Source organism: Macrosteles quadrilineatus, unplaced genomic scaffold (assembly GCF_028750875.1).
Source record: "Macrosteles quadrilineatus isolate MER2022 unplaced genomic scaffold, UCM_ALF_1.0 Scaffold_7__1_contigs__length_78375512, whole genome shotgun sequence".
Lineage (NCBI taxonomy): Eukaryota > Metazoa > Arthropoda > Insecta > Hemiptera > Cicadellidae > Macrosteles > Macrosteles quadrilineatus.
The window spans coordinates 61,714,103-61,736,645 of record NW_026542600.1 but is presented as its reverse complement, the minus strand read 5'-3'; the positions used below and the strand labels follow the sequence as shown (position 1 = coordinate 61,736,645).

Genomic DNA, 22,543 nt, shown 5'->3' with positions numbered 1-22,543 from the left:
CGTCAATTTTTGTGCCGATAGTCAGTAAGCACGGTAACCATCCAGTAAACACATAAAGCATCCCTATTTGTATAAGGGTAGTTGACAAAGGGTAAAATTCATTTCAAACACAACGTAAATGAGTTTTAGTAAACGTATCTTCCTACAAATTACGTTTATCAGTTTGTAGAGTTGAAGAGAAATCAACAGTAATCAGTGATAAAACAGCAATCACTGCAGTAACTACGAGCAATGTAAACAACGACCGATTGCTGGCTCGAGTAGGTGAAACTTTAGAGAGGAAAACTCATTTTACATTCAGATAGGTAAGAGAGATCGTAAACAAATTGCCATTTTTTTATTTTCTGTTTTTCTTTGAGTGAGTTATAAAAAATCGTTTTAAATGTACGGAAATCCCTAGTTGACGGGGGCATTGTTAACTCTTGGCACATTGCCTCAGAAAATGAAATATTTTAGTAGATAATATCTAGATGGACTGGACACAATAACATTATTCAAAACAATAACATTATTCCAAACATGGGGTATCTATACATCTGAAAGAGGTGTTTCTAGTCCTTTTAAGCGAAGCAATAATTCCTCTGACAATTTGTTTACTTCTTTTCACAAATAAACAATTCTGAAATTATGTACAGGGTGAGTCAGTGAAACGGGCCATTTTTCGGTAAGTATTAAAAAAGGTCAAACAATCGATTTATTCATTAAAAAACGTAGTAAATGAGTGGAAGTTTGTGTTGAACCAACAAAACAAGCATCAAGTCTTGAAAATAGTATCAGAGTCAGCTCCTTAAACTTTTAGTCAAGCCACAAAAAAACAGGAGCTGAGGTCAGGGGATCAAGGGGGCCAGGCAATATCCCCATTTCATGTCATTGGAAGAAACGACACACCAAACCGTAGCTTTATTAGAGTGAACTGGTCATTCATGAAGTGCTTGTGGACCGACCAATATCAAAAATTTGCTTATTGACATCCCGTTAAGTGAAAATGAGCCTCATCGCTCATCCATAGGCTGTGAATTAGCTCTGGGCCATCTTGCATATTTTGCTGATGGTATGGCAACTAAGTATGGCAACTAAACTTCAAGAGGTTGGGAACGCAGGGTAACTTACTCGGCCCCTTTCCTTCTTCCCCTCTATTCACTAACGTTATAAGAACATAGCCCGTTTCACTGACTCACCCTGGCTACAATAAGTACAATACTTATTTAAAATGCTACCTTAATTAATTTAGATTATATCTTATAGTACTTCATTCTATTTCACAGCAAACCTATGATAAATATAACATACCGACAATTCTAGTGATTATACAGACGTATTTCTACAAAAATAATGCTGAGTTCAATTTATAAATTTATTTTTCTGATGGGGGTTGTGGGGGATAGTGCAGTGGTGGCCAATCAAAGGAATAAGGGAATCGTAGGGAATCCAATCAACGGAAAAAGGGAATCTTAGGGAATATTGGGGAGGGTAGAGTGGGTGTGGGGGTTGGCAGCAGTGATAGCGCAGTGAGTGGCGGCAGTGGTGGCAGTGGCGGCCAGTCCACGGAGTAAGCTAGTAAACCCGCGCCAACTCGGACTTTCAGTGAGTGAATGTGTGTGTGTCAAGTGATGGTGAGATATTCGACTTCTTTCACTTACTGAACTGACATTTAAAGTTAACCAATCATCAACCTCCGCTTCGACCTCGTAAGTTTCCAAGTAAATTTTCTGTATTTTATTTATCTGTCATAAAAGAAAAATAGTTTATAAAGAACCACCCATTTGGTATTCTTTCTTGTTTTTTTATTAACGCATTTATTGTTGAGATGATTTCAAGTAGTTTTCTGGTATTCTGGTCACGAAAAAAGATAAAACGCGTTTAAAAAATTGTTAGAAATTTCTGCTTGTATTAAGCTAAAAAATCAACACTGTGTAATAATAAACTTTAAGCCAAATAAGTCTTTATAAAGTCTTAAAAAAAAGAATACCGTCACAGAACTGTTAACATCCGTTGAATCACTTTTTTTGTTGTAGTATATTTTTTGTATTTATTTTAATTTGCTGTTGTTCGTTTTTAGACGTTGACTGATTACCCTAATGCAAAGCCAGTCAACTCTTTTCAAACGACAGAGTTCAGTTGATGTTTATTTTTAGTTGTCGTTTTCCCCCCTCAACTTAGCCTTTGAATAAGAAATGGTTGAAGGAACAGTAATCACAACAAAGGCAGATGTACGCGATGTCGTTGTAGGCCGGATAAGTTAACTTTGCAACAAGGATACTTTAGTAAATCATCCTATAATATGTCTGCAATAATGTATGGTGTAGCTACAACACAATAACCGGATTTTCTCACAAATTATACTTTAGTGAAGCTAATTTACGAGGAATAATTATAATACGTTATTTTTCCTTTATCTTATTGTAAACAGATAGCATCATTATTTAATTTAGGCCTATTTTGTAACAAAAATACGCACGCATTTTACGGTAAAAGGAATTGATAAGATCAATATAACGGTGAAACCCACATGAGACCTAGACTAACGCATAAAAATAATTGGTCGATTAAGCTTTATACAAAGGAAATGTAAAATGATCCCAAGCCTAAAGTAAAGTGTCATTACCAAAAATGTAAATGATTTAAAATGCAAAGAAATGCCAGCGAACCGTTTATATGGAGGAGCATGGGTTAAGAACACTCTGGAATCCAAGTTCAAGTGGGGCAAAGCTAGGTAAAATATATTTAAATAGTTCAATTTAGTCTATTGTTACAAAGTAAAAAGCATTGAAACGTAACAGGTTTTATTCATGAAAATTTGAAATCCTGTTGGAATTGTTAAGTATACCTAGCTAGGTTTCTTTGCCAGTTATCCTTCAGTTCGATCCAATATTTATTTAAATAATTTATTCATGAGAGACAAAGGTTACTTTCTTTCTAAATACTTTTTCAATGATTATAGTCCATTCTATTTTAATTCAGCTGTGCCACAATTATATAAAAAGTATTTTTTTTATTTTTTTTTACAAACTACAGTACACGTTAAAATATACATTACCGTATTTTTCTTCAACATTTTCAGTTTTAAGCTACCTTTTTCTGATGGTTGTTTTTTAACCGTACAATTGAAATATATGATAAAATTACAACTTCACAACATCAAAAACCGATTTTGTATTATCTCTTCACACACAACCTTAACAGTGAACTAGTCCAATCACTTTTGATTTACATTAAAATGTTTATACATTAACAATGTACATTCTATTGGTATCACCTGAACCTCAAAGAATAACATAATAATTAGTGTTTGTATTAATACAAATTATTACGTTGGACAACTACATTTTTTGTCTGTAACAAAATGTAACTATACTGCAAACCTATCTTAGTGAATTTTGTTATATTGCAAAGTGTACGCTATTGGATCTTGCCAAATGTCCCTCAAAAGCTCAGTAGTGACATTACCGACATTTTCGAATACAAACTAATCAATCAGTCTTCGAAAATATTTTAAATGATGTCTTCTAAAATTCTGATGAACTATATGCAATAAGACCTAAACATATAAATATAGCCTATTTATTTAGGGATGTCTTAAAAAAAGCATTAGAAAGAAAAGAGAAAAAAGATTGTAGGGGGAAATTTGTTAATTATTTCAAAGTCCCAGTGTAGGAGTATGGCACCATATCAAGGTAGCTACATCTTTTGGCGAGATAATGTATGGACGCCACTATGTAGCAACCTGTTTTAAATATTTTTTATTTTTATATTTTCTTTGGGTTTATATTTTTTACTTATAAAGTTTTGTTTGGTTAAATTCATACTTTTTGTTGAATCCCGTAGATGCCGATTTTATTCATTGCGTAAAATTATCAGATAAATTACAGAACTCCATATCTCACAATGTTAACTTACGTCGGTCAATTTTCAAAACTATGAGGTATAACTTTTAAAATTACACATGTAAGATTTTTGAGGTTTCAAAAAGAATACAACACTATTCTATATGCCGTAGGGACGTTAATGACTATTGTGACATATTAAAAACAATTTAACAAGTAATACATATATTATATTCTAGATCCCTATTTTAAAATTATATATTCAGAAAAAGTATTTTACTATGCTATCCATATTAATCAGGCATATAATACCCCGATGATATTACAATAAGTATATAGTATACAGTGTGATTGAAAAGACCCGGAACGGTGTAATATATTTTATACTACGAGTATAGATAAAGGAATGGAAACTTGGTAAGTCAATTAAAGCCATAAATTTCTGCTCTTTTAAGCTATTATTAATTTTTCCCCTTAGGGGCGGCTCACGAGGAGTCAGACGAAATCTATAGCAGCATAAGTCGAGAGTTTGGTATCAAATTGAAGCTCTCCGTTACAAAACACAATGCCGCAACCCTGAACTCAATCGAATAATGGAGTCAAGAATGACAGCTGTTCAAAGATTCCTATAATTTGCAATATACAGTGTGCGCCAAAATAACCCGACCGTTTTAATACTAAATAACTCAAGAACAAAATAAAATTTTATGTATTAAATAATATTATATTGTACACAGTACTATGCCATTTTCATTTATGAAAATCACTTAGGTGATGACCTTCTCCTAAACGCGGGCTTCCCATTTTTTTTTTCATATTTGCAGTCACCTTCGCCTGATGAAAAGAAGCAATCTCTTCTCGGGTACACTGCTTGAGTTCAGGGATGGTTCGAAATTTCGAAACAAACACTTTGCTTTTTAACTATCCCCATAGCCAACAGTCACACGAAATTAAGTCTGGGGATCACTTTACCGGGAAAGAGTTCACGCAAAACTGTCATTGAATAATTGGCTGTGTGACATGTTGCGCCGTCCTGTTGAACCCATGTGTTGGTCATGTCTATCCCTCCTAACATTTGCAGTTGTGGAACCAAAAAATCCCTCAGTATTTCCACATAGCGTTCCGAGTTTACAGTGACAGGGGGGTGTTTCCACTTTCGTCCTCAAAAACATATGGTCCGATGACTCCAAACCGCGCCACACCACACTAGACAGTAACTTTCTTTCGACGAAGTGATGGTTTACCAAACATAACCTAAAAATAGCATAAAATAAGCAATGGTTCACTACAACAATGAGGTCTCTAGCAAGTATAACAGCTGACTTATAACAAAACAGAAACCGTCAGGTTTTTGGCGCACTCTTTAGTACTGAAAGTAAATAAAAGAAACGTCTTATAACACTTAAAAGATATATTTACGCTTATACTGTTACTCACCATAAAGACGGTAAATATAAAAAAAAAATGGTAACTGGTGATGGATTTCGATCACCACTTACCGTCTTTTTTTGTATATTTACCGTCTTGTGAGTAACAGTATAAGCGTAAATATATCTTTTAAGTGTTATAAGACGATTCTTTTATTTACTCTCCGTAAATGCAATAACACGTACAATGCTGATCAAGAAGTTATTTAATATAGTACTGAGGAGCGCCCGCTAGAAGTCGGAAGAAATCTTAAACATAAGCTAGCACAGGCCGATATCAATATCATCACAATAAAGATCTTTATTAGTACAGTAAAATGCCAAAAATTTGAGCTCAAAATAACATCTGGGTTAGAAATGGCAGCCGATTGAAGATTCAAAATGGCAGATTCAAGAAATATTTTGACGGCTGCCATTTTTGACTCGGTTCTCCGTTTGAGTTCGGGTTTGCGGCAATGTGTTTGAATAAATAAGACATTTAATTTGATACCAAACTTTACCTATGCTGCTATTTGAGAATTTTTGACTCACTACCTGTGGGCCGCTCATCTTAAGAGGTAAAATGTAATATAATCTTCAAAGAGTAGACATTTATGGTTATTATTGATATAGGCTACCATGTTTTATTACTTTATCTATAATGGTAAAAAATATGTTAGCCTACACCGTTTCGAAACTTTTCAATAACACTGTATAATAAACAGATAAGATATGAAATACAGTATATAATATTATAGACAAAAATGAAAGTCGTCAGCTGTGCTGCGGTTACCATAGGTTCTGGCGCACACCGCTGGGAGCGCCATGTTGTTACGACCTACGCGCTACCTAACTACACAGCGCGTCGTTCCCAGCGGTGTGTACCAGAACCTATGGTAACTATGGTAAAAACAGCACGGCCGACAGTCTATATTTAATTCTTTGTTACTATGATAATATATACGATAGTGAAGCTATATGTGCTACCCCCAGGGCTACGGGCTACCCCCCATAAAAAAAACTCCCTTCATTGTTGAACTTTCAAAAGAACCATTGAAGAATTTTGTTGTGATTAAAATATCATCGTGTAACCTGTTCTTTATTTTACATGGTAACCGTTAGAGATTTAACCTATCACAAACACTATGAAAATATTTTATCGAGTATTTTACATTATTCCAAAAGCTTAGTTTGAGTATAGTTATGATTATATATATATTTTGAAAGGCTTTCTTTGTAGACCGTTTCACGTACAGTTTAGTTTAAAATATAGTTTGTGTTTAGACAAACTTCTTAGAAAAAAGAAAAAAAAAACTCTCAATATTCATTAAAGTTTATTATTTTATATATACAGGGTGGTAATAAAAACCGAAGACAGTAAAATATTTTCTAATCGACAACAGATAAATCAATAAAATTTGGTACATCAACACCGCACCTAAAAATTTACTTTTTGTTTAGGAAATATCAATTTTCTGTCATATCATGGGTACGTCCCGCAAGGAGTCGGAAGGAAATCTTAAATAGAAACATAGGTTGACATGTACATCAAATTAAAGGTCTTTACTAGCAGAATATAATGCCGCAAATTTGAACTCAAACGGACAACCGAGCCAAGAATGACAGTTGTTCAAAGATTCATTAAATTTGCTTTGCTATTATACGCTGACTCCTCAGGTAAATAAGGTAAGTAAAGGGGCAAAGCCCTAGGAATCGGAAGAAAATTGTTAACTTAATCATAGGTCGATATGCACATCAAATTAAAGGTCGTCACTAGTAGATTACAATGCCGTAAATTCAAGCTCAAAAGAACGCCTGAGTAAAAAATGGCAGTCGTTCAAAGATTCAAAATGGCGGATTCAAGAAATCTTTGACTGGCTGCCATTTTGCGCAGGATTAACCTTTTGAAGTGCGGTTTGCGGCATTGCATTCTAATAAAAAAGACTTTTAGTTTGATGTGCATATTGACCTATGCTTCCATTTTAGACTTTCTTCCGAATCCTTGTGGGCCGTCCCCCTGAAGAGTTATTGGATCTCTGAATAATTGTTAAGATAAAGTTTTATGCTCTGTAACTTTGTACCAAGTAATGTAGCTCTATATACATTATTTTTTTAAATATTTAACTGTCTTCGGACTTTAATACCACCCTGTATACAGGATAAAAACAATGGAATACTGCTGCAAATACACGTAAAAGTTAACTATTTGTGGGCGATAAAATGAATCATGTTTAAACTGAAGCGAATAATTTGATCACGCATTAAAATAATATAAATACATTACAAGATGATTAACAGTCAAAGTAATACTATCAGCTGTTTTCTGATGTACTGTATTTAAGTCAGTGGCAGATGTTATGCATCTGTTACTACAGTATAAGGATTACAATGAAACTTTGAGACCCCGTGGGGCGGAGTCCTGCCAGAATCATTTAATGTCACCTAGAATTTGGTACTCACCATGCAAAATTTGAAAAATATTGCTTCATCCACCCAGGAAGAGGTTGCGTGTGACGAAATATATACGAATCGATGTATAAGAACCTCGCTTGCTCCGCTCAAGAAGTGAACTAAACTATACCTCCACGAAAATGCGTTAGAAAACATTCAAACATTTTACTCATACGGTTGCATAATCTTTAAGAGCTCGCTAAAGTGGTGTCATGTAAGGCTTCCTAACCTACCTAATAGAGGATTTCACGTCAAATACTCAAATAAACACGTTCGATCGGTCATATTAGTCCAAGATTTTTAGGTATAAAAATGCGGTTCGATCTAACAAATCTAACAAAAAAGTGGAAACTTTGCACAGTTGTTAAGTAAGCCAAATTGAAAAAAATTAAAAGTCCCCATAAATTCTAGCTGTGCTTCAGCCGCATTCTTGGAAAGTAGAGGCCAATTTTCACTTTTTTGACAATATTTCACTAACCATTGTTTATTAAGAATTATAGTAAATACAAAACAAGAACACCTAAAAATACATCTTTTTTATACCACAAGGTTTGCTCTATCTCTAACGGGAAAATGAGTCAGTACGTAGTGTGTAGTATGTAGTCAGTATGTAGTGAGTAAAGAGTTAGTTTGAGAAAAATCTAAGTTAGTATTAAATTGAAAATTCCCTTGTTATGGAGGAAAAGAAAATTGTTGCAGATTGCTTATTAATGGATATCTTTTCGTCAAACTTGACAAATTTATTGTTTAGACATTTTAAAGTGCTTTTTTCCTATATATAATTTAAAATGGGCATATCGTGCTCAGCAATAACATGACATAACATAAAAATAATAAAATAAATAGAAACAATTTATAGAAAAGAATGAATTTCCATTTGCCTGATTGGATTTTTACTAAAATATTTCCTAAAAGTTTAAGATTGATTCCCTACTTAAATAAGATTAAATTTAACGAGTACTTAGGTTTACTGCTATAGGGAGGGTAATAAATTGGGCATTTATGTAAAATATTAATAGCTTAGTATAAAATAAATAAACTTTCCAATTTTTATGAAAATATATCCATAAAAAAGCAAACTGTGACAATTTTCTTTTTCTACTTTAGAATAACATGGAAATTTTAAATTTAATACCAAATTTGAATTATCTCAATAACCGTTGGAGATAAAGCAACTTTGTAATGTAAAAATTTGTATTTTTGGTGTTCTTTACTTTTGTATTTACAAAAATCCTGTATTACCGATGGTTAGTGAAATATTTAAAAAAAAAGTGAAAATTTGCCACCATTTTCCTAAATGGTGGCCGAAGCACAGTTGGGATTTATGGGGACTTTTGACATTTTCATTATCTTGGATTACTTCACATTGTGCACAATTTCTATATAGTCCGAATTTGTTAAGTCGATTTTCCTAATATTTTTCCACTATAAATAGTATGGTGAAACAAGTGCGCCAGGATGAATCATTTGGTAACTTTAGTAAAAACGCAGGGTGTTGTTTAATTGCTATGATTTAATCAACGATAGTAGTATAGATTGATACATTTACTTTTCAAATTTAAAATGTAATATAGGGTGTCCAAAAATGATTCAACTGGTTGTTAAAGGTTTATCGAACTTAGAGGTATCTAAATACTACTAAAGTTTGTTAAACCCAAAAGAGTTTAATTTGTCAACCACTAAGGGACTTTTTAGTCAATTTGCAGCACTGTCCATATACTTTGAATACTACTGCAATTTTTAAAATTTAACTTTGAACAGTGAAGTTTCGTTTGTTTGTTAATTGAATATACTATTTTATATTTTCATCAAGACCCAGAGACACATGTGTTCATTGGAACGTACCCGGATGTAAATCATGAGAAATTCATTGTAATCACATATTTGTCATAGTAATGTAAAAAGAGATTAAAAAGGTAAAGAATTAGTAAAGAATAAAATTTAATAAAAAGTTGAGGAATATTTACTGGAATCCCCGATTAACGGGGTTTCAAATTCTCTTAAGCCTAAATTCAAATAATTTATTTTGACCTAGGACGCTAGGCACGAGCCCGGAATTGTTTTTCACATTACTTCAGGCTAGACCTAGGGGTTACGGCATTATTACTTGGATAAAATCCATTGGTGATTTGGCGGGATTTGAACCCGGGACCCCAGGAACCGGAGCCCGCGCTCTAACCACTAGACCAGCTCGCTCCCAAAATTCATGTCATAAAACTAGTTCGGATATAGAGTTCATATCTCTAGCTATGTTTATAGAGTTTATGGAGCAGATACTGCGGATTATAACTGCTGTGAAACTATTCATCATATGACCGGGACTAACGTTTTGAGATACATTAATGATGTGTGGTTTGAAAATACACAAGACACCATACATCATGACTGGGCTCTCGGCTCTCGGTATATCTGCATTGGGGGTGTTTACATATAATTCATCAATTATTGATTCTTTGTTATTTTTTATTTACTCTTTCTCCAGATTGATTTATTAATTTCATGTGTTTACGCAGAGTTAGGGTTAAATTAATCTCAAAATAGAATTTTCTATAAAAAAATTTCCTTCTATCAATATATTTGTAAAGGATGAAGATTTTCTAAATTCTTAAAAGCTTCCTCGAGCGCATTTACCTTAAAAACATCCTTTAACTGATTTTGTAGGGAGAGCGAAGTGTGTACTAATTGATATGAGGATCTCTTTTAATTTATATTTAATTTGGCTAACTATCTTATTGACTTAATGAATCGTAGACACTTATGAAGGGGAGGGGTGGTTTGGATGAAAGAGTAGTTTGATTCAAAATCTTAAGCATTTTATGTTAATCTTTGTGTGTAGAATATTTAGCCGAGGTAAATGTGTGACCGAGCTAACTATTTTATATTCTATTATAATTACGTTGGAAACTCTTTTTAAAACGTTTTTATTGGCTCGCTTTCTTGCCCGGTACAAATTTTGCAATCGATTTTAAACTAATTTCCCGATGAGCTAAATACTTGAAACTTGAAAAATAGCTCACAAATGGATGACAATGCAATATTATATCATTTGATTTTCACATTACCCTTGGGCTAAGCCCCATGTTCTTCCAAAGTTTCAATTTTTACATTTTGGAAAAATGTAAATAGTCAAATATATCAATTGAAGTCAGCTGTAAATAATTTGACAGTTTGTTCAAAGAGCAGAGGTTAGCACAGGTTCCGCTCCCGAGAGATTCCAAAGTTTTATGATTATGAGAATAGTAGCTTTTTGTTTTCAATTTTGAACTGATTAACACATGTTTGGTTTAGGATTCAATGATTCAGGATAAAACATCTTATTACGGTAAAAAAGTGTTGGTTATGTATTAAGAGGCCATATAACATATTTACACATTAAATACTAAAAAGTAGAAAATAATTTATAAATATGTGGAGAGAACAAATACTTGATAACAAAAAACCGCGTCCTCGATTTTCAACAATTGATGTCTTATTATTAAATTATGTATGTGGAAATGTGTACTCAAAATAAAAGATACACTGCTGTGATTAATTCCGTATATGTAATGGCTATATATGCAATTTAAGGGTGGACGGTAGTGAATCTATGATTAGTTTAGAAAATACTAACTCTTTTATATGATGCATACTTATATGAGCCTAATTACAATAAATCTTGTGTGAGAATAGCCACATTATACAATGGAGTAAAGCTACTAAATGCAACTTCCAATAACACCTTTAAATGAATGTCTCTATTTTTATTACCTCAATATATAATGCCTAAATTTAACAATTTAGACAATTATACTTTTGGCAAATTTGCGTTTTTCAGTGTTTCTGTTGCCTTTATTTGAACAACATCTCTTTAAGATTTAAACAAATTATTTATGCCATTCTTATAAAAAGAAAATTGTCCGTGGGAAGGCTAAATACAAGCATGTTTTGGGGCCAAACTGGGTTTCCCTTTGTATACAACGAATGGTAATACGATTTGAGTAAATTATGGCAATAAAAAAATCAATAGTCTTAGAATAATTATGCGAGTTAAGAACAATAGTTCAATCAGACCTAAATTGACAGGTAATTGGCAAGATTAAAATCCACCGTCACCGATATTAATACCTATTCTATTGTTGTCTCTAAAAATGTGTGAAGTACAATCGTTGATGCAAACATAGGTTTTACACGAACAGTACATGTTCTTATACAATTTGATTGAACTGTTATCGTTAATGTTAAATTTTAAGTGCTGCTACCACTTTATGTAGATTGTAAACATTCAAATTTTTCGTACTGTCAAGGTTGCTGTATAATAGGACCATAAACAATACCTGTTATCTATGGCGGAACCGTAGTATCGCTCCAGGGCTTTCCTGTATCGGTTTCTGCAGGAAGCTTACTCAGTAGCGGAACTTTGGGTACTGTTCAAAATTAAGCAATCAAAAATAACATTTTTATCAACAGTGTTCACATCGTCAAATTGTATTTTAGTTAACAAACATAAACCATATACTGTTTCCCTTTTTTTACTATGGTTTCTCTATTAGTAGAATAATTTAAATTTGGTTTAATAGAGCATGTATTAGAATACAGCATAACCAATTTAAAATAATTCTAGTTAGAACTATCTTTGAAAAATCGACTGTTACTATAAGAGTTACTATCTTTTTCTCTTATTTTAGGAGAGGGAGGAAAATGCTTTTACCAACAGAGGTAGCCAGTCTTTAGCGTGAAACTCCTGAATTTATCAAACTAATCACTAAAAACCCTCTCTTCTCTGTTGGACACAGACTTGGTCACATTACTTCAAGTCAGGCAAACTAACATGTGGCCTTAGCCCTCAGGGCTCGCAGAGTTTCTGGCATATATAAGAATACTCTAGATGTAATGTTTGGTCACAGGTCCAATTGTCCTCACCCCCCGTCATCATAGGTATGACCGTGTCCACCTACAGCAGTTCTAAGAAATTATGAGCCTCCAGGCGGGGCCTATCCCATCGCTGGCAGAGGGAAAGAGCATGTTCAGCGTCATCGGGAATGCCTAGGCAGTATATGCAATCACGTGACAGACTGCACTTCCTGAACAAGTATTACCGGAAAAGGCCCCCTCAAAAATTGGGTGAGGTAGAAATTCACCTCACCGCACCGCCGATTAACCTAAGGTTGGACTATCAGTCACCTGGCCCAGCGTCCCCGTGTCTCCTGTTCCCAGCACTCTACCACAGCTGGTAGGTGCAAGTGCGTTCAAGGCCCCACTAGAAAAACAGGTCATGCTGCAGGATCCATGACGTCGCACTAGTGGATAGTATTCTTGATAGATTAACTGAAATATCCCATGTATTTTAGGTATATAAGCTTTTTGTGTGTCAGATATTATCGGTAAGATTTTAGTACAACTATCCACCACTGTGACGTAGTGTTGCGCTGCCCGCGATTAAGCATGGCCTGTTTTTCTATTGGGGCCTTGGTGCGCTCCTCTGTTCATGCCTGGTCCTCCCCATGGCGCTGACAAATTGCCTTCATCTCCACCACCAACAGTTTGACGGGGATGACTCCATCAACCACCAGGACAGCCGGTTCGGACACTGTTTGGTAGGCAGATGCTACCCTTTGTGCTGCCTGACGCTGCACTCGGGCGAGCCGCATCCTATATACCTCCTTATTGAAGAGCGTCTGCCCACACCTCCGCACAGTAGGGTACAAGAGTACGGACTGGACCAAAGACAAAAACCTTCTACGACTAGACCGAGGCCCTCCAACATTGGCCATCAACCGACTAAGAGAGGAAACCACCCTAGTGGCTTTTCTGTCTATTATGACCCGAATGTACTTGGCAGTACGAATGGTTTGGAATTACCCTACCCTCAATGGTACAACGGTTTCAATCCATTATTTGTCAAAATCATGATCTTGGTTTTGCTCGAAGCGAGCAAGAGACGTAGTCTGTCATCCATGTGTTGATTGCAGGTATATTGCTCGGTTCAGCTTTAGCCGAGCCAAACGATACGTGCAGCTATCAAAGCTGCAACCTCGTCTGCGTATCCAACCAAAACAGTTTCCTCAGGTATTTTAGACCTCAGGAGGCTGTCATAAGCAACATTCCAGAGGTCTGTGCCGAGTATGGAGCCTTGGGTGACACAAGAAATGAGACTCGTCGTCCGTGGCCCTTCCGTAGTGGCATACATGAGGAGGCGGAACCGGAGATAATCCTCTATGATGTACATGAGGTATGGCGGAACGTGGAAGATGTTCTCCAGAGCGTCCAGCATATCGCACCATCTCGCGGAATTAAATGCACCTCGCACATCGAGTGTTACGAGCAGCACAACCCTACGAGAGTGGTGGTTAAAATCCTCAGCTCTCATCACGGTTTTATTCACCTCCTCAATAGCGTCGACCGTTGATCGCCCCTTTCCTGAATCCATACTGACGAGGGGACGATTCCCTCTCAGCGACAACGGCTGAATTCAGTCGGGAACAGATCACTTTCCGAGGACTTTGCCAGCCGTATCCAACATACACAGAGGTCTGCAAGAGGATTGCAGGTCTGGGTATCTATTCCCCTTCCCAACAAGCACAAGCCTAGCTATTTTCCAGCACGAGGGGACCCACCAATTATTATTTTCCCTTCGACCATGTAGGCGTTGTACATTCTCAAAAGGATTAAGGGGTTGGTAGTTACAACTTTCTTGAAGACTTCGCCGGGTACCCCATTAGGGCAGGAGCCTTAATTGTTCTTCGGGGATAGGAAGGCCTCCTCCATCTCTTCAAGACTGAAAAGTGAGACGTCGTCCACCCTCTGAAAGCCCGCAGTATGCACAACGTGTGAGCCGGGAAAAGGGACTCGACTGCCCTCCCCATAGTGGCCCCGTCCATGACGGAAGGTGGAGCACGGGTTCCAAGTTTGTTGGTTACAAGTTTGTAACCCAGGCCCCACGGATTGGAATCGATATAGTCCCTTAATTTCTACCAGCAACTTTGTTTGCTCCGGTTGGTGGCCCGACGAAGTGATTTGCTAGCCACCTTACTAATTGGTTGCACTGGTTATTTAAAAATATGTTCAGCCAAGAGATTTATTGTACTCCATAAGAATTATGCTACCAACAGGAATATCATTTTGTTCTTAAAGTTCATATTGGGAAAGGATAACTATTTTAGTTTTAGATTAAATGGATTTTTTATACGACAATGCACATGGCGGTAAAGTTCATTTGATCTAATTTTAGAGTGACATTTACACACCAGTTTAAATTGAAGCCATTTCATTATTTTCATTGCATTTAGAGTATTGTAGTTTTGCTGTTAAATACTCTATTTCGAGTGGTTGTCACAAACCGTCTTAGAACCAGAATATTTTCATAAATTATTTGCTTGAAAAAAAAAGGAAAACTGTTAAGTTTGTTTGTAACTTTTGTTTGTTGGTTGGACCTCACCGACAAGTTTTGTAATCTTGGTGAGTCCGAGCTTTTGTAATATCTAAAATAAATATATTTCAATTTGAAAAATATAAAGGTAAATTTGTTTTACTTATTCAACCATCTTCAGTCTGCCTGTCTGACAAATAAAAATATCATACGCAGGTTTTTCATTGTAGCCTCCATTTAACGTCTTAGACAATATAATTTGGTGAAATAAATTGCAAGAATTAGTAGATCACGTGGGATTTAAGCGGGCTATTTTATAATTAACAAATTTGTGAGTTGGTAACTTAAATTTCAATCTACAATTATAGATATAAAATATTCGGAATTATATGAGTGAGTTTCATACTCATACAACAGTCACGTCGTAGATTATCATTTAAATTTGTGTACGGTCAAATAAAAGGAGTACAGATATGAAATTATAAATGGTAAAAATTACGTCAAAAAATTTTCATGAAGAATTAGAAGTATTATCGCCCACTTTTAAAACAAACCAACCACTTCAGAAAAAATTATAATACATAATTTGTAGAGATTTAAACATTAAATTAAGCTACTCCATGTAGGGATTGGATTTGCGTTATAATTGCAAATTGTTAAAATTGTATTTAAGTACCAGTATTATCAGTGTTGAAATTATGACTGTACAGAAGATATATTGGTATACAGGGTGTCCCGGAACTCTCTACCAATATTTTAGGGCATTGCTCCTGGGTAAAAAACATACCTAAATATCATATTTAAATTGTCCGGAAGTCCTTAGTTACTCACACAGCCGCCATTTTGTTTTTTTCAGTTATTAATTTTTTTCTAAAGAATGGTTAAACTTACGAAATTGAAACTTTGCACAAACATTTATGACAACTATACAAAGCTACAAAGAAATTATGACGATTTTTCCAATTCATAAAACAAAATGGCGGCCATTTAAAACTTTTGTAAAATCTATGGTTTTTGAGTTATTTAAGAAACAAAATTTTAAATGGCCGCCATTTTGTTTAATGATTTGGAAAAATCGTCATATTTTTTTGGTAGCTTTGTCTAGTTGTCATAAATGTTTGTGCAAAGTTTCAATTTCGTAAGTTTAACCATTCTCTAGAAAAAAATTAATAACTGAAAAAAACAAAATGGCGGCTGTATGAGTAACTAAGGACTTCCGGACAATTTAAATATGATATTTAGGTATGTTTCTTACCCAGGAGCAATGCCCTAAAATATCGGTAGAGAGTTCCGGGACACCCTGTATATACATACTAATTTTATTTAAGGCAAAGCAAAGTTAATAAGTCCTTGCTTTGTTATCTGTGGGTTACAAAAATAAGCACATTTGACCTAAAGATTGTTGGTATTATGGATTCACAAAATTATAAATAGACGCTTTTAGGTCAATTTGTTTGCTACGGTACTAAAATATTGTAAAAAAACTTACTAAGTAAATGCCTGCTCAAAATACCAACCCAAACATGTTACTCAGTCTTAAGTCCTTGTATGTAAATGTTGAACATACAAGTTGATTATGTTGAAGTAGTGTACAGCGAACATGATTGGTTTACAACCTCAATATGAGAATAGTAATTAACCAAACGCCAGTCAGCTGATCGTTTACTCCACGGCCAGCTGTCTTACATGTGATGACGTGCATCATTGTTGAGATGATTCATTCTAGCGCTCAGTCGGCTCTGTACGCTCCGTGTAGATATGGGCAGCAGCTTAATTAAGTTATATCACTTTGTGATTATTTGAAGTATGTTTGAATTTTGTGTTAATTTGTTCCCCATAATAATACGAGTTGCAGTAATAAAACACAAACAAAGGTTAGTCATGCAATAATTTTATTGTTTCATTTAATTTTTAAGCTCCTATTTTGCTTGGCATAAAATTTTAGCTTACTAATCCTATTCGAATTCTTCCCTTCTTTATACTTTCCTAGTATTAATTATATAAAGTTAGGTTATTTAAAAATATCAAGGACATATTTAGTTAGTTTTAGTCAATCTCAATCAAATAACCGGTAGGCCTACTTACTTTTAGTTAAACATCAAACACGGTATTGGAAATAACTTAAAATATAACTTTTTTAGAATAGCTTGAGATAATGCATTCTAATAATTATTATAGCTGATTGCTGATTTTCAAACCTTTTACTTTATTATTCATTGTTTTGAAGGAAACTTTGTCCTTGCTACTTTGGATGGTTTAAGTTTGCTGCTTTTTCAGAATTTTTCATTCCAAGAAATGTTATCATTGATGTAAATCTGTGGTTCCAAACCGGTTATAGGCCATGAAAGGATAATTAATAATAAAACACGTGTATATATAAGCACGATTTAATACTGTTTAAGTAACGTAACTAACCAAAACAACTGTGACCAGAATTCTCAGGATTGTCATTTGAACAAAAACCATAAGAACTATCACATTTACACGTTTAACAGATCCACAATAACTATTGAAATGTAGTCACAGGCTTAGCCCACTGAAGACATTGGAGTACAAAGACGAAAAACAAGCGTAATGTCATTGCGTTGCAAGGGCATTGTTAGAAGATTTTACAAAGATTTTTTTCTTTGGCTCATTAATCTATAATACTACGGAACTGTTTTGAATTCCTTTCCCTGGTTGCGCTCGTGGTATGTAGTGATTGACAAGCAAGTTTTATGCGTTAACACACGCAACAGATTGTAATGAGGGACTAAACTGTGGTGATGGAGGCTATGGGGTGAAATATGTACCTATTCACTATCACCAAAATAGCAAATTCATATTTTCACCACATAGTATACCCTCTATACAGTTTGTCGTACAAAAGAGATTATATACAACATTTTCTTACCTATTAACGATGTGACTTTTATTTGTTGGTTAACTATGCTCAAAGTCAATGAGAAATTACTATAATCTAAAATAATGTATAGAGGATACGTAAATAAACAGTTTGTAGGATAACAAGTATTTAGATAAATAAAGTAAATATAATATACATATGGACCGAATGTAGCATAATATTTTTTTAGAGTTTGGCGGCCTCTTTTAGCCTTGCATTTGCCCGTCCACATAGACTAACTGCCCGTGCGTGGATCGTAAAGAAAGGGGTGAACCGGTACAGTAGGCTGAAAAGAAACTAATAACAAAATAGGAGAGCATAACATGAACAACACCAACAAAAAATATAATTGAATCAGTGTGGAATGCAATTTAAAAGTTTCGTTTTGCAGGATTCATTGTTCATTCTGAACAGATCCAGACGTCCGTTTAGGTCGTTGGCCAGACGTTGCAGCAACCGAAACGTCAAATTCTCTAAAAAATCACAAATTCATTGTTGTATGGCGGTTTAATCTCTTATTGACTTTACAGTTTCAGTTTGAGATTGTTGTCTGTTTGAATGTCTAAATCTTAGAACCTTGAGAATCTAAAAATAATAAACTATTTAAAATTACGACTTAAGTCAACATGTCCGCCCGCGATCTTATATAAGGACATTATTATATTCTGAGGTCTGGACTGTTTTCTCTACAGAAGTTCCATATAAGCTGAGCTTATGGTTGGTAAAAGTAACTTCTCAGAGTAATTCCAACTGCCCAGCTTTTTTACCAGTTATTTGTAAAAATATGTTATACCATTGGTTATACTTTACATTCAATCCGTTTTCTGCCGGTCGTCACACTCCTCTGTATGGTATGCCTTGTGTGTCACCTGGTAGTGAATGTGTTAAATGTAATCATTTGTTCAATAGCAACACGTTCTGAAATCCCGTCGCATAGCTAACCGAAATCTTAGATGAACCAACAACTTAAATTTAAGGTTCATATGATGCTATGCCATTCTTCAGATGTAGTTCTTGTTGATTGATTAGTACTTGAATTAGCATTTTATTTAAACTGCTATTAGTATGTCACAATACTATACTCAGACAGTAAATTTCAAATTGAAATATAATAGTATAATGTAATAACACGTAATATGCTGATTAAAAAGTTATTAATACCCAGTTGCAGCAAACCTACTGACCAAACGAATTTCCATTTGCCTGAAAGGATTTATACTAAAATATTGTCATAAACAAGACAAATTTATTCCTTATTTAAATAGCATTAGATATAACAAGTCCTTTGGCTTGCTGCTACGGGGAAGGTAAAAATGTTTTTTTTAACAAACGTTAATATAGGATAAAATAAATACATTTACTGTACCAAATTTGATCAACATACATCCATAAACATTCTCCATAAGAATAACGTGGGAAACGTATTGTTTGTTGAAATTTTCTCCGTATCATTTAAACTTACAACAATACTTTTATACACAACATTATTTGTTATTTTAAGCTCTACACGAGGACTGTAATAAAAATTGAGCATTTCCATGTTTTTAGGTAAAAGATTTGAAAAATTATAAATTTTTTTAACATTAAAAAACCCATAATACCCCTTTTCTATGACCCGATCTTGCTGGTTCGTTAACTCATTCGAGTTTATCGCACCCTATACCTTCAAACCAAATTTCATGAAAATTGGAAAAAAGCTATCGTGTTCACTGGGACATCAAAATGAAAAAAGTAAATTGGTCCCGGGTCCAGGTCTTATCGTGCCACCTACACTATAGCTACTTCCCTACAGGGAAATTCGCTTATAAACATCCATTAAAAAATGTCCCTTGTGCATAAACACATATTTGTCCTACACTGTGTAACAATCACTTATACATTTTGAAGAAAATTTTAGGTTCTTACGAAGGGAATTTTTCATAAAAAATGTAAAATAAAAAGTTAGCTAAATAATTTCAAATACAATTTAAAATAAATAGAATAAGAGTTTATGTGAAAAAGTAAAATGAATAATAAGATTGCTCTTGCAGTTAAAAGAGTTAACTAAATTTTCAGGGGATCGATTGCTTTTGATCCTGTGAATTTAAACTTTTATCGCATTAGAAATGATGCGGGATCAATGTTGAAGTGAATTGGAAATGTAAAAACAGTTTCATCGAGGCATTTGGAAATGGTGCATGACCCCCCAGAGCAGTATTATAGGGGTCTGTGATCAGCCGTCCCTATGGAGGGGTGACAAACATACATTAATGACTAAAGTTTCAACGAGTAAAGTCATTTAAAAAGTCCTATCTGTCCAAATTGGTTAAAACACTACGCAATAATATATTATTTTCCTGTTAAATGCACTTGAGTTTTCACTTAAATGTGAAGCCAACTATTGTTTTGGACACTACTAATAACTTTATTTTTAAATAGAAGAACGTTGTCGTATTGTATTTGTTTTGACCAATCCCCTCAGATATGGATACGGACTTTGGTCGTCCATAACAATGTAGGGAGGGAGAGGGATGATGTAGCGAGGGAGGCATGGGGGAAGACCCAATACCATTTAAAAACAAGAAGGTATATGCCTACTTGAACAGATGAAAACGTCTGCTCTGCACCATGTCGCGATAGTCACCCGCTTTAGCCATTTATACTGAGGTAACTTTGTTGCTTCGAGCCAGATTTTGTTGACGGTATATAAGAATCAATTTATGATTAATTCTAGGATTTATCAATGCTTAAGCTTAGAATGACGGAATATCCGTGGTGACTTTACCTGAGACGCCTAATGAATACACAAACTATAAGGTATTACCCAGGTAGCAATTTAATAGCACGTACTAAAATGTTAGTAAAGTAAGCAGACTTCAAAATTAGACATAAAGCGATTCACTGAAGACCGAAAATAACGACTGGAAACACTAGGTTTAGTGGCAGGGAAAACTCGGGACGTTTTCCAGATGTTCGGTGACCAACATACGTATAGTGTGCAGTAGAGCACTGTAGTGGAACTAGCCCTCTACAATGGCTGATGTACTACACACAGTGTAGATGTATAGGATGCAGTAGAGTACTGTGGTGGAACTAGCCCCCTACAATGGCTGATGTACTACAGAAGTGTAGATGTATAGGATGCAGTAGAGCACTGTAGTGGAACTAGCCCCCTACAATGGCTGATGTACTACAGAAGTGTAGATGTATAGGATGCAGTAGAGTACTGTAGTGGAACTAGCCCCCTACAATGGCTGATGTACTGCATACAGTGTAGATGTATAGGATGCAGTAGAGTACTTTAGTGAAACTAGCCCCCTACAATGGCTGATGTACTACAGAAGTGTAGATGTATAGGATGCAGTAGAGTACTTTAGTGGAACTAGCCCCCTACAATGGCTGATGTACTACAGACAGTGTAGATGTATAGGATGCAGTAGAGTACTTTAGTGGAACTAGCCCCCTACAATGGCTGATGTACTACAGACAGTGTAGATGTATAGGATGCAGTAGAGTACTGTGATGGAACTAGCCCCCTACAATGGCTGATGTACTACAGACAGTGTAGATGTATAGGATGCAGTAGAGCACTGTAGTGGAACTAGCCCCCTACAATGGCTGATGTACTACAGACAGTGTAGATGTATAGGATGCAGTAGAGCACTGTAGTGGAACTAGCCCCCTACAATGGCTGATGTACTACAGAAGTGTAGATGTATAGGATGCAGTAGAGTACTGTAGTGGAACTAGCCCCCTACAATGGCTGATGTACTACAGACAGTGTAGATGTATAGGATGCAGTAGAGCACTGTAGTGGAACTAGCCCCCTACAATGGCTGATGTACTGCATACAGTGTAGATGTATAGGATGCAGTAGAGTACTGTAGTGGAACTAGCCCCCTACAATGGCTGATGTACTACAGAAGTGTAGATGTATAGGATGCAGTAGAGTACTGTAGTGGAACTAGCCCCCTACAATGGCTGATGTACTACAGACAGTGTAGATGTATAGGATGCAGTAGAGTACTGTAGTGGAACTAGCCCCCTACAATGGCTGATGTACTACAGACAGTGTAGATGTATAGGAAGCAGTAGAGCGATGTAGTGGAACTAGCCCTCTACAATGGCTGATGTACTACAGAAGTGTAGATGTATAGGATGCAGTAGAGCACTGTAGTGGAACTAGCCCCCTACAATGGCTGATGTACTACAGAAGTGTAGATGTATAGGATGCAGTAGAGTACTGTGATGGAACTAGCCCCCTACAATGGCTGATGTACTACAGACAGTGTAGATGTATAGGATGCAGTAGAGCACTGTAGTGGAACTAGCCCCCTACAATGGCTGATGTACTACAGACAGTGTAGATGTATAGGATGCAGTAGAGTACTGTAGTGGAACTAGCCCCCTACAATGGCTGATGTACTACAGACAGTGTAGATGTATAGGATGCAGTAGAGTACTGTAGTGGAACTAGCCCCCTACAATGGCTGATGTACTACAGACAGTGTAGATGTATAGGATGCAGTAGAGTACTGTAGTGGAACTAGCCCCCTACAATGGCTGATGTACTACAGACAGTGTAGATGTATAGGATGCAGTAGAGAACTGTAGTGAAACTAGCCCCCTACAATGGCTGATGTACTACAGACAG

General features: G+C 35.4%; 1 protein-coding gene across 5 annotated transcripts in view; it reads left to right on the top strand.

The window, feature by feature from the left end:
- The first annotated feature begins 1,522 nt into the window (after window positions 1-1,522).
- LOC128997846 (glutamate-gated chloride channel-like) overlaps window positions 1,523-22,543 on the top strand; it is a 323,407-nt gene continuing 302,386 nt past the window's right edge. For all 5 annotated transcript variants that reach the window (XM_054423605.1, XM_054423606.1, XM_054423604.1 and 2 more), the window contains exon 1: window positions 1,523-1,688. The gene's annotated coding sequence lies outside the window, so the exon portion shown is untranslated. The remainder of the gene's footprint in view (window positions 1,689-22,543) is intronic.